Raw genomic sequence first — 18149 nt, 5'->3', positions numbered from 1 at the left:
GGCAAGAGGAGAAGGGAGCAACAGAGGATGAGATGATTGGATGGCATCACTGTCTCAATGGACATGATCTTGGGAAAACTTGAGGAAATAGTGAATGACAGGGAGGCCTGACATGCTGCAAATCATGGGGTCACAAAGAGTCAGACATGACTGAACAACAAATTTAAGAAAATTGAAATTGTATCGAGCATTTTTCTAATCATAATGCTATAAGATTAGATACTAATTACAGGGAAAAATTGTAAAAATCACAGACACATGGATGCTAAACAATATACTTCTGAATAACCAAGAGGTCACTGAAGAAATCAAAAATAAAATAAAAAGTACCAAGAAACAAATGACAATGAAAACATGACAACTTAAAACCTATGGTATGTCGTAAAAGTAGTGGTAAGAAGGACTATAATAATACAAGTCTACCTCAAGAAGCATGAAAAGCTTGAAATAAACAACCTAACCTTACACCTCGGAGAAGGCAATGGCACCCCACTCCAGTATTCTTGCCTGGAAAATCCCATGGACAGAGGGGCCTGGTGAGCTGCAGTCCATGGGGTCGCTAGGAGTCGGACACGACTGGGTGACTTCACTTTATTTTTTACTTTCATGCATTGGAGAAGGAAATGGCAACCCACTCCAGTGTTCTTGCCTGGAGAATCCCAGGAACGGGGGAGCCTGGTGGGCTGCCGTCTATGGGGTAGCACAAAGTCGGACACGACTGAAGCGACTTAGCAGCAGCAGCAGTAGCAGCAGCAACCTTACACCTAAAGCAACTAGAAAAATAAGAACAAAAAACCCCTGATAATTAGTAAAATGCAAAAAAAATTGTAAAGTACAGAGGATAAATAAATGAAATAGAAATGAAGGAGACAATAGAAAATTTCAATAAAAGCTAGTTCTTGAGATGATAAAAAATGGCAGACCACTAGCCAGAATCATCAAGAAACAAAGGAGAATACTCAAACCAATAATATCTGCAATGAAAAATGAGACATTACAACAGAAAATGCAGAAATGCAAAGAGTCATAACAGATAAATATGAGAAACTATATGTCAATAAAATGGACAAGCTGGAAGAATTGGGCAAATTCTTATAACAGTATAACCTTCCAAGACTGAACTAGGAAGAAATAGAAAATATAAATAAACCAATCACAAGCATTGTATTCAAAACTATAATAAAAATTCTTCCAACAAACAAAAGCCCAGGGCTAGAAGGCTTCACAGAAAAATTCTAACAAACATTTATAGAGCTAACACATATCCTGCTCAAACTCTTCCAAAAAATTGCAGAGAAAGGAAAACTCCCAATCTCATTTTATGAGACCACCATCATCCTAATATCAAAACCAGACAAAAGTACCACCAAAAAATAAAATCACAGGCCAATATCACTGATGAACATGCATGGAAAAATCCTTAACAAAATTCTAGCAAACAGAATCCAACAATGCATTGAAAGGATCATGCACCATGATCAAGTGGAATTTATCCCAGGGATGCTTTAATTTAAAAATGACTGTGCTCATTCGCTAGTCCTTTCTGACTCTTTGTGGCGCAATGGATTGTAGCCTGCAAGGATCCTCTGTCCATGGAATTTTCCAGGCAAGAATACTGAAGCTAGTTACCATTTCTTACTCCAGGAGATTTTCTCTACCTAATGATCTAACCCACGTCTCTTGTGTCTCCTGCATTGGCAGGTAGATTCTTTACCACCAACACCTCCTAATCTCATTCTTCAGAGCAAAACTTTATCCTTTCTTCAATCCACTGTATCTAATGTAGGTCTCCAAACCATTCATTTAGTATTAACTTCCATATTTCATCCTCTTTATTTTCCACTATTTAAATTATTATGATGTGTATTTATGATATATATATATATATATATATATATATATTGCTTTTCTCCAGCACTAGATATTAAATTCCATCAAGACAGAGATGTATCAGCCTTGATCACTGTTGTATATAGCACTGTTTCTGGCACATGGTTATCAATATTTGTTTTATAAAGTAACAAACTTACTTTCAGACCACAATTATGAGTTCAACTTCAATAATTGACTTGTCACAATGATAAACCCTACATGTCCATTCTACTAGAAGCTGAAAATTTTGATGTATTGAGTTTTAAATTTTTAAACTTATTATTGTGAAAACAGGAGATCAAACCAGTAAATCCTAAAGGAAACCAACCGTTACTATTCATTGGAAGTACTGACGCTGATGCTCAAGCTCCAATACTTTGTTCACTTGATGCAAAGAGCCAACTGATTGGAAAAGACCCTGATTATGTCAGATGAACTTAATTGATATATGTGGAACATCCCATATAAAAGCAGGAGAATGCGCATTCTTCTCAAGTACATATGTATGATTATCCTGTATAGATCACTTCAGTTTAGTTCAGTTTCTCAGTCGTGTACAACTCTTTGTGATCCCATGGAATGCAACACGCCAAGCTTCCCTGTCTATCACTAAAGCTTGGAGCTTGCTCAAACTCATGTCCATTGAGTCAGTGATGCCGTCCAACTATCTCATCCTTTCTCATCCCCTTCTCCTCTTGCCTTCTATCTTTACCATCATCAACGATCCATGGAATTTTCCAAGGAGGCAGTTCTTCACATCAGGTGGCCAAAGTATTGGAGCATCAGCTTCAGCATAAGTTATTCCAATGTATATTTAGGACTGATTTCCTTTCAGATCGACTGGTTTGTTCTCCTTGCAGTCCAAGGGACTCTCAAGAGTCCTCTCTAACACCACAGTTCAAAAGCATAAATTCTTCAGCTCTCAGCACATGCCAAGCTACAAACAAATACTTTGATAAATTTTTAAGAATTTAAATCATATCAAGGGGTTGGCTTCAAAATGACAGAGGAATGGGATGGGGAGACCATGTTCTCCCCCACAAATGTATCAAAACTCATCTGCATGTGGAAAAATTCCCACAGAGTATCTTCTGAATGCTTGCAGAGGACCCCTGATGTCCAGAAAGGAAAACCAATCTCAGAAGGAAGTAGGGCAAAAGATAAAGACAAACAAGGAGACAGAGGATTTTTGAACAGAGACCCTGTCCTAGGGAGGGAGTCGTGAAAGAGGAGAAGTTACTACACAATAGGAAACCCATCACAGGCAGGGTCAGGTAGGATTTTTGGGTCCTCAGAGGGAAGCACAATGAGGAAAATGGAGAAAATTCACCACAGAGATCACGTGAAATGGAAAATTTCAGCCGAGAAGCAGCTCAAATGCTTGTGTCTGCCCACAGCAAATAGGGGCTGGTTACAGAGGCTTGGGCTTCAGGGGTCACTCTTCAAGAAGAAAACTAGGGCTAACTGCCATGAAGATACTCTGAGGGGGCTAATGTGACACAACAGAGGAACAACGACAACAACAAGACTGGGACCACCAGAGTGAAAAGAGCATTCCCACGCAAGGCTCTAATGCCACACTCTAACTCCACAAGTGCCTGTAGAAACAAGGACCAGGCCCTACTAAATACTGAAGTAGGGGTGAGCAATCTGCAGTGTATGGTCTCAGAGACAGAAGAGAAGGGATGTGATTGCCAAATGTGGAAGTCAAGGGGTGACACACTCATGGTCCCAGAGAGCACAGCTACCACCAACCTGTGAGTGTCTGTGTATATCACAACCCACATATTCCTGGGTTCCTCAGTGGCTTGGTTCTGCCAAAGGTGTCACACCCTGGCTCCAACTCCCCTAGGGAAGTACATGATCTGCCTCAGGCTGTGGAGAACCCCTGTGTGACTCAGCCACAGTGAGCACTCTCCACACACACTTGTGGCATTTGCAGTATCCCTCCTTCCCTATAGCACAACTAAGCAAGTGAGTCCAAATAAGTGACCACTTTTGCCTCCACATGCCAGGGCAGAGATCAGACACTGGAGAGAGACAAGCAGAGGTGGGACAAAAACCAAAGCAAAAGCATGAGGAAAGTTAAGAAGGGTGAAGATCCAGCAGTTTGTATTCTCACAACTAATCTGAAACTGTGTAGTTTAGTGGCAAGAGTAGACCTTAAGAGCACGTACAAGGGGGAGCTTCCTTCTTGTAACCAAGTACAAGGGGGCCTTCCCTTGTATTTCAATCACTACAGAATCTGCCTGCAATGCAGGAGACCTGGGTTCTATCCCTGGGTCGGGAAGATCCCCTGGAGAAGGAAATGGCAACCCACTTCAGTATTCTTGCCTGGAGAATTAGAGGAGCCTTGCAAGTTACAGTCCATGGGGTGACAAGAGTCAGACATAAGATAATGACTAAATCACCACCACCACAAGGGAGAGAAGGGGAAGATCTGAGTATGAACTGATTCCACACTGCCCTCAACATGTCCAGAGATCTTCCTAGATATATTGGAAGACTTTCTGTTTGGCAAATTGACTGGAGCAGGAAAACGGAGGAATCACTCTTGGACATCCTTCTAACTACCACTCTATATATACCTCCTGCTCTATGTTTTCCTATTTTTTCTTATATTGTCCAAATATGGTTGTTTATTGCTCTTTTAATTTTTATAATAGATTTTTACCTTTAAAAAAGACAAATCATTTTAAAATAAATTTCATATTTTTAAATTTTTGTGTCTGATTATTGTTTTTTATTTCATATTTAAAGTATTTTTTCTACATTTATAGTTTTTGTTTTTTTTATCTTTTATTTTTAATTTTGTATCTTTGAGACTCTAAATTTTAGTACCCATTTTCACTCAGGGGTTTGATTATTGACTTGATTGCTATCTTCTTGTTTGACTGTTCCTTTTTTCCTTCTCATATCCTTTCTCCATATTCTGCTTTCTATATAAGATTGTGAATCTGTTTTGGTGTTCTGCTCTTTAGAGAGCTGTTTTATCATTAATCTAGGGATTTTTTCTTCTTTGCTATGCGGCTTCATAAGTTTTGATACTACATAAGAGGTTGGTCCTGAACTCCAAAAGCAGTAGACTCAAGTACAGGACTTTGGATCATCAGAGAACTCCTGATTTCATGGAACATTAATAGATGAGAGCCTGCCAAAGGCCTCCATCTCAACACTGAAAATGAACTCCACCCAAAAACAGCAAGTGCCAATGCAAGACACATCATGCCAATACTTCAGCAAAACAGGAACAGAACCCTGAACATTACCAGACAAGATGCCCAAAACCATATTAAACCCAAAGACACCCAAAAACATATTAATGGACATGGCACAGGCCTCGAGGGAGAGTAAATCCAGTTCCATTCACCAGAACACAGGCACGAATCCCCCAGCCAAGAAACCTTTAAAAAGCACTGGTCCAACTCCACCCATTGGGCACAGAATTCACAATTAAGAGGGACTACCACCTTCTAACCTGCAGAAGGGAGACCCAAAACACAGTAAATTGAACAAAATGAGACAGAAATATGCAGTAGATGATGGAACATGATAAAAATCCACAAGACAAAACAAACAAGGAGGAAATAGGTAGTCTACCTGAAATAAAATTGAGAGTAATGATAGTAAAGATGATCCAAAATCTTGAAAACAAAACAGAGGCATTGATAAACAGACTGGAAGCATGGATTGAGAAGATGAAAGAAATGTCTAACAAGAAGATATAAGAATTAAAGAATAAACAATCAACAATGAACACTGCAATAATTGAGATTAAAAATACACTGAAGGGAACCAACAGTAGAGTTAGTGAGGCAGAAGAACATATAAGTGAGCTGGATGATAAAAATAACTGAAGCAGAGTGGAATTAAGATAAAAGAATAAAAACAGATGAAGATGGTCTCAGAGACCTCTGGAACAATAATAAGTAACCCCAACATTAAAATCATAAGCATCCCAGAAAAATAAGATCAAAATAAAGTACATGAAAAAATATGTGAGAAGAGTATCATTGAAAACTTCCCTAAAATGGGGAAGGAAATAGCCACCCAAGTCCAGGAAGCCCAGAGCATCCCATACAGAATAAACCCAAGGATAAACATGCTAAGACACATATTAATCAAAGTAACAAAAATTAAACACAAAGAACAAATATTAAAAGCAGCAATAAAAAAAAAACAACAAATAACACACAAGGGGATCCCCATAAAGCTAACCACTGATCTTTCAACAGAAACCCTGGTGGGGAAAAGGAAGTAGCAGGCTATATTTAAAGTGATGAAAGGAAAATCGTAGAACCAAGATTACTCTGTCCAGCAAGGATGTAATTCAGATTCTAAGGAGAAATCTAAAGCTTTACAGACAAGCAAAATTTAACAGAATTCAACACTACCAAATCCGCACATCTCATCAACAAATGCCTAAGGAATCTCTCGAGACAGGAAACACAAAAAGAAAAAGCTATATAAAAACAAACCCCAAGAATAAAGTAAAAAAAAAAAAAAAGAATAAAGTAAATTGTAGCAGGATCATATTTATCAATAATTACCGTAGATACAAATGAGCTAAATGCTCCAAGGAAAGACACAGACTGGTCAAATGGATATCCCCTATGTATGCTGTCTATAAGAGACCCACCTTAGACCTAAGGATGCATACAGACTGAACATGAAGGGTTGGAAAAAGATATTCCATGCAAATGGAATCAAAGGATGTGGGTTAGCAATACTCATATCAGATAAAATAAACTTTAAAATAAAGGTAGTCATAAGAGACAAGACAGGACACTACATAATGATCAAGGGATCAATCCAAAAAGAAGGTATAGCAATTATAAATGTTTATGAACCTCAATATATAAGGCAAATCCTAACAACTGTTAAAGGAGAAATTGACAGAAACTCAGTAATAGTAGGGAACTTTAATAACTCACTCACACCAATGGATAGATCTTCCAGACAGAAAATTAATAGGGAAACACGAGATTTAAATGTTACATTGGACCAGTGGGAATTAATTGGTATCTACAGGGCATTTCACCCCTCCAAAAAATAGATTTAACATTTTCTCAAGTGCATATGGAACACTCTCCAAGACAGATTATATCTTGGGCCATAAATTAGGCTTTTGTTATTTTTTTAATTGATATAATTTCATGCATTTTTTTTCTGACCACAATGCTATAAGATTAGATGTCAACTGAAAGGGGAAAAAACTATTAAAAAAAAAAAAAAAAAAACACAAACGCATGGAGGATAAGCAGCACAGTTCTAAATAAATAACAGATCACTGAAGAAACCAAAAAAGAAATCAAACTATGACTAGGAAACAAATGACAATGAAAACACGACATAACAAAACCTATGAGACACAGTAAAAGCAGTGCTAAGAAGGAAGTTTATAGTAACATAATAAAGACATCAAATAAAGAGAAAGACAAGAAACAAGAGAGACATCAAATAAAGAATCTAATGTTACACCTAAAGCAACTAGAAAAAGAACAAAATCCCCTAAAATTAGCAGAATGAAAGCAATCATAAAGATCAGAAGAAAAATAAATGAAAAAGAAATGGAGACAATACCAAAGATAAATGAAACTAAAAGCTGATTCCTTGAAAAGAAAAAAAATTGATAAATTGTTAGCTAGACTCATCAAGAAACAAAGGGAAAATATTCAAATCAATAAAATTTGAAACGAAACAAATAAGCAACACTGAAATCAAATGATCATAAGAGACTACTATGAGCAAATATATGCCAATAAAATGGACAACCTGGAAGAAATGGACAATTTCTAAGAAAAGTATAGCCTTCAAAAACTGAACCAGGAAGATACAGACAATATGAAGAGACCAATCACAACACAGACATCAAAACTTTAATAAAAAATCTTCTGTCTAACAAAACCCAGGGCCATTTGGCTTCACAGTTGAACTTTATCAAAAGTTTAGAGAAGAGCTAACACCTATCATGTTCAAACTCTTCCAGAAAATTTCAGAGGAAATAAAACTCCCAAACGTGTTCTACAAGGTTACCATCACCTTAATATCAAAATCAGACAAAGATGCCACAGAAATAGAAAATTATAGGCCAATAACGTTGATGAACATAGATGCAAATATCCTCAACAAAATTCTGGCAAACAGAATCCAGCAACATATTAAAAAAGATCATATATCATGATCAATTGGGTTTTATCTCAGGGATGTAAGGATTCTTCAAATTATGCAAATCAATGAATGTGATATGCTATATTAACAAACTGAATGATAAAAAGCATATAATCATCTCAATAGATGCAGAGCAAGCTTTTGAAAAAGTTCAACATCAATTTATTATTAAAAAAAAAAATCTTTTAGAAAACCAGCATAGAAGGAAAATACCTCAACATAGTAAAGTCCATATACAATAAAAGTAGCAAATATTATCCTCAATGGTGAAAGCCTGAAAGCATTTCTTTTAAAATCAGGAACAATATAATGGTGCTTACTCTCACCACTATTGTTCACCATAGTTTTGGAAGTCCCAGCCACAGCAATCAGAGAAGAAAAAGAAATAAAAACAATCCAGATTGGAAAAGAAGAAGTAAAATTCTCAGTCTTTGCGGGTGATATGATTCTTTACATAGAAAATCTTAAAAATGCCACCAGAAAATTGCTAGGGTTAATCAATGGATACAGTAAAGTCATAGGATACAAAATTAATACATAGGAATCACTTTCACTTCTATACACTAGCAATGAATAATCAAAAAGAGAAATTAAGGAAACAATCCCATTCACTATTGCAACTAAAGCAATAAAAGACTTAGTGATAAATTTACTGAAATAGACAAAAGACCTGTATGGAGAAAACTATAAGACACTGATGAAAGAAATTAAAGATGACACAAACAGATGGAGAGATATACTTTGGATTGGAAAAATCAAAATTGTGAAAATGACTATTATACCCAAAGCAATCTACATATTCACTGCAATCCCTATCAAACTACTGATGATATTTTTCACAGAGCTAGAACAAATGATTACAATTTTTGTATGGAAACACAAAAGACCTCAAATAGTCAAAGCAATCTTGAGAAGGAAGAATGGAGCTGGAGGAATCAACCTTACAGACTTTAGCATATACTACAAAGCTACAGTCATCAAGACAGTTTGGTACTGATACAAAAACTGAAATATACTTCAGTGAAACAGAATAGAAAATTTGGAGGTAAATCCACACACCTTTTAGCAACTTTGATAAAAGACACAAAAATATACAATGAAGAAAATACAGCTTCTTCAATAAATGGTGGTGAGAAAATTGGGCAGATACATATAAAAAATAATGAAATTATAGCACTTCCTAGCTCCATACAGAAAAATTAACACAAAGTAGATTAAAGACCTAAATATAAGACCAGAAACTCTAAAACACTTAGAGGAAAACATAGGCGGAACAATCTTTGACATAAATCTCAGCAAGATTGTCAATAACCCATCTCTTAGATAAATGGAAATAAAAACAAAAAAAATAAAAAATGAGATCTAATTAACCTTGAAAGTTTCTGAAAAATTGTTGGGGTCCTTTAATGGACTTGAACCTGGTGGTCCAGAATCGATGATAAGAATATGAAAGAGAGATAGAAAGAAATAAAGAAAGAAAGACACAGGGACCCAAGCTCTGATGGAGCAAAGGTATTTTCATAGCAGAAATGTAGGCTTATATATCTTTAGTAAGATGATTACTCAGCTATTATACAGGATGAAATTTTATCAATAGCCACAATATGGACAGTCTAATACAAGGTCACTGACACTGAAAAGAATCACTGAAGGGAGTTACTGAAAGGAATCCAGATCAAATCAGATCAGATCAGTCTCTCAGTCGCGTCCGACTCTTTGCAACCCCATGAATCGCAGCACGCCAGGCCTCCCTGTCCATCACCAACTCCCGGAGTTCACTCAGACTCACGTCCATCAGTCAGTGATGCCATTCAGCCATCTCATCCTCTGTCGTCCCCTTCTCCTCCTGCCCCCAATTCCTCCCAGCATCAGAGTCTTTTCCAATGAGTCAACTCTTCACATGAGGTGGCCAAAGTACTGGAGTTTCAGCTTTAGCATCATTCCTTCCAAAGAAATCCCAGGGCTGATCTCCTTCAGAATGGACTGGTTGGATCTCCTTGCAGTCCAAGGAACTCTCAAGAGTCTTCTCCAACACCACAGTTCAAAAGCATCAATTCTTAGGTGCTCAGCCTTCTTCACAGTCCAACTCTCACATCCATACATGACCACAGGAAAAACCATAGCCTTGACTAGACGAACCTTTGTTGGCAAAGTAATGGCTCTGCTTTTGAATATGCTATCTAGGTTGGTCATAACTTTCCTTCCAAGGAGTAAGCGTCTTTTAATTTCATGGCTGCAGTCACCATCTGCAGTGATTTTGGAGCCCAGAAAAATAAAGTCTGACACTGTTTCCACTGTTTCCCCATCTATTTCCCATGCAGTGATGGGACGGGATGCCATTATCTTCTTTTTCTGAATGTTGAGCTTTAAGCCAACTTTTTCACTCCCTCTTTCACTTTCATCAAGAGGCTTTTTAGTTCCTCTTCACTTTCTGCCATAAGGGTGGTGTCATCTGCATATCTGAGGTTATTGATATTTCTCCAGGAAATCTTGATTGCAGCTTGTGTTTCTTCCAGTCCAGCATTTCTCATGATGTACTCTGAATATAAATTAAATAAACAGGATGACAGTATACAGCCTTGACGAACTCCTTTTCCTATTTGGAACCAATCTGTGGTTCCATGTCCAGTTCTAACTGTTGCTTCCTGACCTGCATACAGATTTCTCAAGAGGCAGATCAGGTAGTCTGGTGTTCCCATCTCTTTCAGAATTTTCCACAGTTTTTTGTGATCCACACAGTCAAAGGCTTTGGCATAGTCAATAAAGCAGAAATAGAAATAGAAACAGACAAATTTGGCCTTGGAATATGTAATGAAGTAGGGCAAAGACTAATAGAGTTTTGACAAGAAAATGCACTGGTCATAACAAACACCCTCTTCCAACAACACAAGAGAAGACTCTATACATGGACATCACCAGATGGTCAACACCAAAATCAGATTGATTATATTCTTTGCAGCCAAAGATGGAGAAGCTCTATACAGTCAGCAAAATCAAGACCAGGAGCTGACAGTGGCTCAGACAATGAACTCCTTATTGCCAAATTCAGACTTAAATTGAAGAAAGTAGGGAAAACTACTAGACCATCCAGGTATGACCTAAATCAAATCCCTTATGATTATACAGTGGAAGTGAGAAATAGATTTAAGGGCCTAGATCTGATGGATAGAGTGCCTGATGAACTATGGAATGAGGTTCGTGACATTGTACAGGAGACAGAGATCAAGACCATCCCCATGGAAAAGAAATGCAAAAAAGCAAAATGGCTGTCTGGGGAGGCCTTAAAAATAGCTGTGAAAGGAATCCAAGCACATACCATTTTTCATGATCTCAGTCCCGAGAGCTGCATGCAGCTTTACTTGTTCTCAGAATAGGAACTGATAAGGAACAGAGAATTTATGAGAAACAGCACGTCGGAATCCTCCTGTTAAACATTCCCTGACACACAATGAAGGAAACTATAAGGTGAAAAAAGAGCCCTCAGAATGTGATAAAATAATAGCAAATTAAACAACTGACAAAGGATTAACCTCCAAAAAATATAAGAAGCTCATGCAACTAATACCAAAAAAACAACCCAATCAAAAAGTGGGCAGATCTAAACAGACATTTCTCCAAAGAAGTCACAAAGATTGCTAATAAGCACATGAAAAATCCTCAGATTGCTTATTATCAAGGAAACGTAAAGCAAAATTTCAAAACTGTATCATCTCACATTGGTCAGAATGGTAACCATCAAAATGTCTACAAATATATAGCAGAACACAGCATGATATTGAAAGCAATTAGCCTTCAATTAAAAATAAATACATTAAAAGAGTCCACAAACAACAAATACTGGAGATAGTGTGGAGAAAACAAAACCCTCTTGCACTATGGCTGGGAATATAGACTGACATAGCCACTATGGAGAGCATGGAGACTTTTTCAGTTCAGTTCAGTACAGTCACTCAGTAGTGTCTGACTCTTTGCAACCCCATGAATCACAGCACGCTAGGCCTCCCTGTCCATCACCAACTCCCTGAGTTCACTCAAACTCATGTCCATTGAGTTGGTGATGCCATCCAGCCATCTCACCCTCTGTCATCCCCTTCTCCTCCTGCCCCTAATCCCTCCCAGCATCAGGGTCTTTTCCAATGAGTCAACTGTTCACATGAGGTGGCCAAAATACTCGAATTTCAGCTTAAGCATCAGTCCTTCCAATGAATACCCAGGACTGATTTCCTCTAGGATGGACTGGTTGGATCTCCTTGCAGTCCAAGGGACTCTCAGGAGTCTTCTTCAATACCATAGTTCAAAAGCATCAATTTTCGGCAGTCAGCTTTCTTCACAGTCCAACTCTTACATCCATACATGACCACTGGAAAAACCATAGCCTTGAATAGACTGACCTTTGTTGGCAAAGTAATATCTCTGCTTTTCAATATGATATCTAGGTTGGTCATAACTTTCCTTCCAAGGAGTAAGCATGTTTTAATTTCATGGCTGGAATCACCATCTGCAGTAATTTTGGAGCCAAAAAAAATAAAGTCTGACATTGTTTCCACTGTTTCCCCATCTATCTGCCATGACTTGATGGGACCAGATGCCATGATATTAGTTTGCTGAATGTTGAGCTTTAAGCCAACTTTTTCACTCTCCTCTTTCACTTTTATCAAGAGGCTTTTGAGTTTCTCTTCACTTTCTGCCATAAGGGTGGTGTCATCTGCATATCTGAGGTTATTGATATTTGTCCTGGCAATCTTGATTCCAGCTTGTGCTTCTTCCAGCCCAGCGTTTCTCATGATGTACTCTGCATATAAGTTAAATAAGCAGGGTGACAATACACAGCCTTGATGTACTCCTTTTCCTATTTGGAACCAGGCTGTTATTCCATGTCCAGTTCTAACTGCAGCTTCCTGACCTGCATACAGGTTTCTCAATAAGCATGTCAGGTGGTCTGGTATTCTCATCTCTTTCAGAATGTTCCACAGTTTATTGTGATCCACAAAGTCAAAGGCTTTGGCATAGTCAAAGCAGAAATAGATGTTTTTCTGGAACTCTCTTGTTTTTTCAATGATCCAGTGGATGTTAGTGATTTGATCTCTGGTTCCTCTGCCTTTTTAAAAACCAGCTTGAACATCTGGAAGTTCATGGTTCATGTTTTGTTGAAGGCTTGCTTGGAGAATTTTAGCCTTACTTTACTAGCGTGTGAGATGAGTTCAACTGTGTGGTACTTTGAGCATTCTTCGGCATTGCCTTTCTTTGGGATTGGAAGGAAAACTGACCTTTTCCAGTTCTGTGACCACTGCTGATTTTTCCAAATTTGCTGACATATTTAGTGCAGCACTTTCAGAGCATGATCTCTTAGGATTTGAAACAGCTCAACTGAAATTCCATCACCTCCACTAGCTTTGTTCATAGTGATGCTTCCTAAGGCCCACTTGACTTCACATTCCAGGATGTCTGGCTCTAGGTCAGTGATCACACAATTGTAGTTATCTGTGTCATTGAGGTCTTCTTTTGTAGTCATTCTGTGTATTCTTGCCACCTCTTAACATATTCTGCTTCTGCTAGGTCCATACCATTCCTGTCCTTTATTGTGCTGATGTTTCCTTGGTATCTCCAGTTTTCTTGAAGAGATCTCAAGTCTTTCCCATTCTATTGTTTTCCTATATTTCTTTACACTGACAACTGAGGAAGGCTTTCTTATCTCTTCTTACTATTCTTTGGAACTCTGCATTCAAATGAGTATAACTTTCCTTTTCCTCTTTGCTTTTCACATCTCTTCTTTTCACAGCTATTTGTAAGGCCTCCTTAGACAGCCATTTTGCTTTTTTGAATTTCTATTTCTTGGGGATGGTCTTGATCCCTGTCTCCTGTACAATGTCACGAACCTCCGTCCATAGTTCATCAGACACTCTGTCTATCAGATCTAAGTCCCTTAAATCTATTTCTCACTTCCACTGTATAATAGTTCGGGATTTGATTTAGGTCATACCTGAATGGCCTAGTGGTTTTCCCTACTTTTTTCTATTTAAGTCTGGATTTGGCAATAAGGAGCTCATGATCTGAGCCACAGTCAGGCCCCAGTCTTGTTTTTGTTGCCTATATAGAGCTTCTCCATATTTGGCTGCAAAGGATACATTCAATCTGATTTCAGTGTTGGCCATCTGATAATGTTCATGTGTGGAGTCTTCTCTTGTTTTGTTGGAATAGAGTGTTTGCTATGACCAGTGTGTTCTTTGCCAAAACTCTGTTAGTCTTTGCCCTGCTTCATTCTGTACTCCAAGGTCAAATTTGCCTGTTAATCCAGGTGTTTCTTGACTTCCTACTTTTGCATTCCAATCCCCTATAATGAAAAGGACATCTTTGGGGGGTATTATTTCTAGAAGGTCTTGTTAGTCTTCATAGATCCATTCAACTTCAGCTTCTTCAGCATTACTGGTTTGGGCATAGACTTGGTTTACTGTAATATTGAATGGTTTGCCTTGGAAATGAACAGCGATCATTCTGTTATTTTTGAGGTTGCATCCAAGTACTGCATTTAGGACTCTTGTTGACTGTAATGGCTACTCCATTTCTTCTAAGTGATTCTTCCCCACAGTGGTAGATAAAATTGTAATCTGAGTTAAATTCACCTATTCCAGTCCATTTTAGTTCCTTGATTCCTAAAATGTCGAAGTTCACTCTTGTTATCTCCTGTTTGAAAACTTCCAATTTGCCTTGATTCATGGACCTAACATTCCAGGTTTCCTATGCAATATTTCTCTTTACAGCATCACACCTTGCATCACAGTCACATCCACAACTGGGTGTTGTTTTTGCTTTGGCTCTGTCTCTTCCTTCTTTCTGGAGTTATTTCTCCATTGATTTCCAGTAGCATATTGGGCACCTACTGACCTGGGGAGTTCACCTTTTAGTGTCCAATCTTTTTGCCTTTTCATACTGTTCAAGGAAAACTCAATAGACACTTTATTAACCACATCTTATTTGACCTCTCAGCAACAGTCAGTACAGTTGATTATCCACTCCCTGATATAGTGTTTTCCCTTGAATTCCTTGATACTATTTTTTTCTAGTTTTTGTACTATCTTCAGCTTTTATTTGAGACTCATTATATATGGGTTTTTCATATTTTATCCCTTTACCCATTCATTAACTGTAGCAATTTATCAAGGTTTGGTGTCTTTACTCAGTCATTAAACATAGTTATTTCTCAAGGTTTGGTGTTAGAAACTTTATTCTTTTTATTTTACATTTTATTTCTCTGTAGCCAGGATCACTAAGATCCCTTCATCTATTTAGTAGTAACCTATTGTATTGTTACCTTTAACTTCAAATTGGCTGATTAAGGATGTATTTCCTGGAAGAACAATTGCAAAGATTTATGACAAGCTAGTCCTCTAATTTTCAAGTTCAAATGTTTGCTCTTAACAGGCCAATAGGTGACCAAATTCTGGTGAACTGATTTATGCTCACTCACAAATCATATAAACTGATAATATGGAATTCCTATTTATTAATTTACACTGGGAAGAATACTTATATTTGCTCCTTAGGGAAACCTGTCCATGTATCTAAGAAACATGGAAATGAATTTGCAGGATATAAAATCAACACACAGAAATCCCTTGCATTCCTATACACTAATAATGAGAAAATAGAAAGAGAAATTAAGGAAACAATTCCATTCACCATTGCAATAAAAAGAATAAAATACTTAGGAATATATCTACCGAAATAAACTAAACACCTATAGATAGAAAACTATAAAACACTGGTGAAAGAAATCAAAGAGGACACTAATAGATGGAGAAATATACCATGTTCATGGATTGGAATAATCAATATAGTGAAAATGAGTATACTACCCAAAGCAATTTATAGATTCAATGCAATCCCTAGCAAGCTTCCAATGGTATTCTTCACAGAGCTAGAACAAATAATTTCACAATTTGTATGGAAATACAAAAAACCTCCAATAGCCAAGGCAATCTTGAGAAAGAAAAATGGAACAGGAGGAATCAACCTGCCTGACTTCAGGATCTACTACAAAGCCACAGTCATCAAGACAGTATGGTACTGGCACAAAGACAGAAATAGAGATCAATGGAACAAAATAGAAAGCCCAGAGATAAGTCCACGCACATATGGACACCTTATCTTTGACAAAGGAGGCAAGAATATACAATGGATTAAAGATAATCTCTTTAACAAGTGGTGCTGGGAAAACTGGTCAACCACTTGTAAAAGAATGAAACTAGAGCACTTTCTAACACCATACACAAAAACAAACTCAAAATGGATTAAAGATCTAAACGTAAGACCAGAAACTATAAAACTCCTCAAGGAGAACAAAGGCAAAACACTCTCCGACATACATCACAGCAGGATCCTCTATGACCCACCTCCCAGAATATTGGAAATAAAAGCAAAAATAAAAAAATGGTGCACTGGGATGACCCAGAGGGATGGTATGGGGAGGGAGGAGGGAGGAGGTTTCAGGATGGGGAACACATGTTTACCTGTGGCGGATTGATTTTTATATTTGGCAAATCTAATACAATTACGTAAAGTTTAAAAATAAAATAAAATTAAAAAAAAAAAAAAACAAATGGGACCAAATTACACTGAAAAGCTTCTGCACAACAAAGGAAACTATAAGCAAGGTGAAAAGACAGACTTCAGAATGGGAGAAAATAATAGCAAATGAAGCAACTGACAAACAACTAATCTCAAAAATGTACAAGCAACTCCTACACGTCAATTCCAGAAAAATAAATGACCCAATCAAAAAATGGGCCAAATAACTAAATAGACATTCCTCAAAAGAAGACATATAGATGGCTAACAAACACATGGAAAGATGCTCAACATCACTCATTATCAGAGAAATGCAAATCAAAACCACTATGAGGTACAATTTCATGCCAGTCAGAATGGCTATGATCCAAAAGTCTACAAGCAATAAATCCTGGAGAAGGTGTGGAGAATAGGGGATCCTCTTACACTGTTGTTGGGAATGCAAACTAGTACAGCCACTATGGAGAACAGTGTGGAGATTCCTTCAAAAACTGGAAATAGAACTGCCTTATGATTTAGCAATCCCACTGCTGGGCATACACTGAGGAAACCAGAAGGGAAAGAGACACATGTACCCCAATGTTCATCACAGCACTGTTTATAATAGCCAGGACATGGAAGCAACCTAGATGTCCATCAGCAGATGAATGGATAAGAAATCTGTGGTACATATACACAATGGAGTATTACTCAGCCATTAAAAATAATACATTTGAATCAGTTCTAATGAGGTGGATGAACCTGGAGCCTATTATACAGAGTGAAGTAAGTCAGAAAGAAAAACACCAATACAGTATACTAACGAATATATGTGGAATTTAAAAAGATGGCAATAATAACCCTGTATACGAGACAGCAAATAGACTTTTATGTATATAGCAGTCTTTTGGACTCTGTGGGAGAGGGAAAGGTTGGGATGATTTAGGAGAATGGCATTGAAACATGTATAATATCATGTATGAAACGAGTTGCCAGTCCAGGTTCGATGCACAATACTGGATGCTTGGGGCTGGTGCACTGGGTTGACCAAGAGGGATGGTATGGGGAGGGAAGAGGGAGGAGGGTTCAGGATGTGGAACACATGTATACCTGTGGTGGATTCATTTTGATATATGGCAAAACCAATACAATATTGTAAAGTTAAAAAATAAAATAAAAATGCGTCTTGCTGTGTACAGAGAAGAGAAATTCCTGTTGAAATGGGAGATATTTCTTTCGAACAATGGTAGTGCTCCCTTTAGTATAATTTTTTTTTTCTTTCTGGTGATTAAAACACTTGCATCAACCAGATACATTAAAATCTTTCCACTCTTACCCAGTTCTGACAAAGTTCACCTTCCAACTTTCCTTTTTCTAGATTCCAGAAATTCTACCTGTCTCTATGTCCTCATTAACATGTTACAAATATTCAGTATTACCCTATACATCATATTTAATTGAAATGTAAGGCAGATGCTTCCTACAACCTTAATTGCACAAATAGATTATTTTGAAGCCAGAAGGTTTAATAAACTATAATTATTGTCTTTATTTCTCTGTTG

This window comes from Bubalus kerabau, chromosome X (genome assembly GCF_029407905.1).
Source record: "Bubalus kerabau isolate K-KA32 ecotype Philippines breed swamp buffalo chromosome X, PCC_UOA_SB_1v2, whole genome shotgun sequence".
In the NCBI taxonomy this organism is placed as follows: domain Eukaryota; kingdom Metazoa; phylum Chordata; class Mammalia; order Artiodactyla; family Bovidae; genus Bubalus; species Bubalus kerabau.
Note: the sequence above shows the minus strand (reverse complement) of the source record.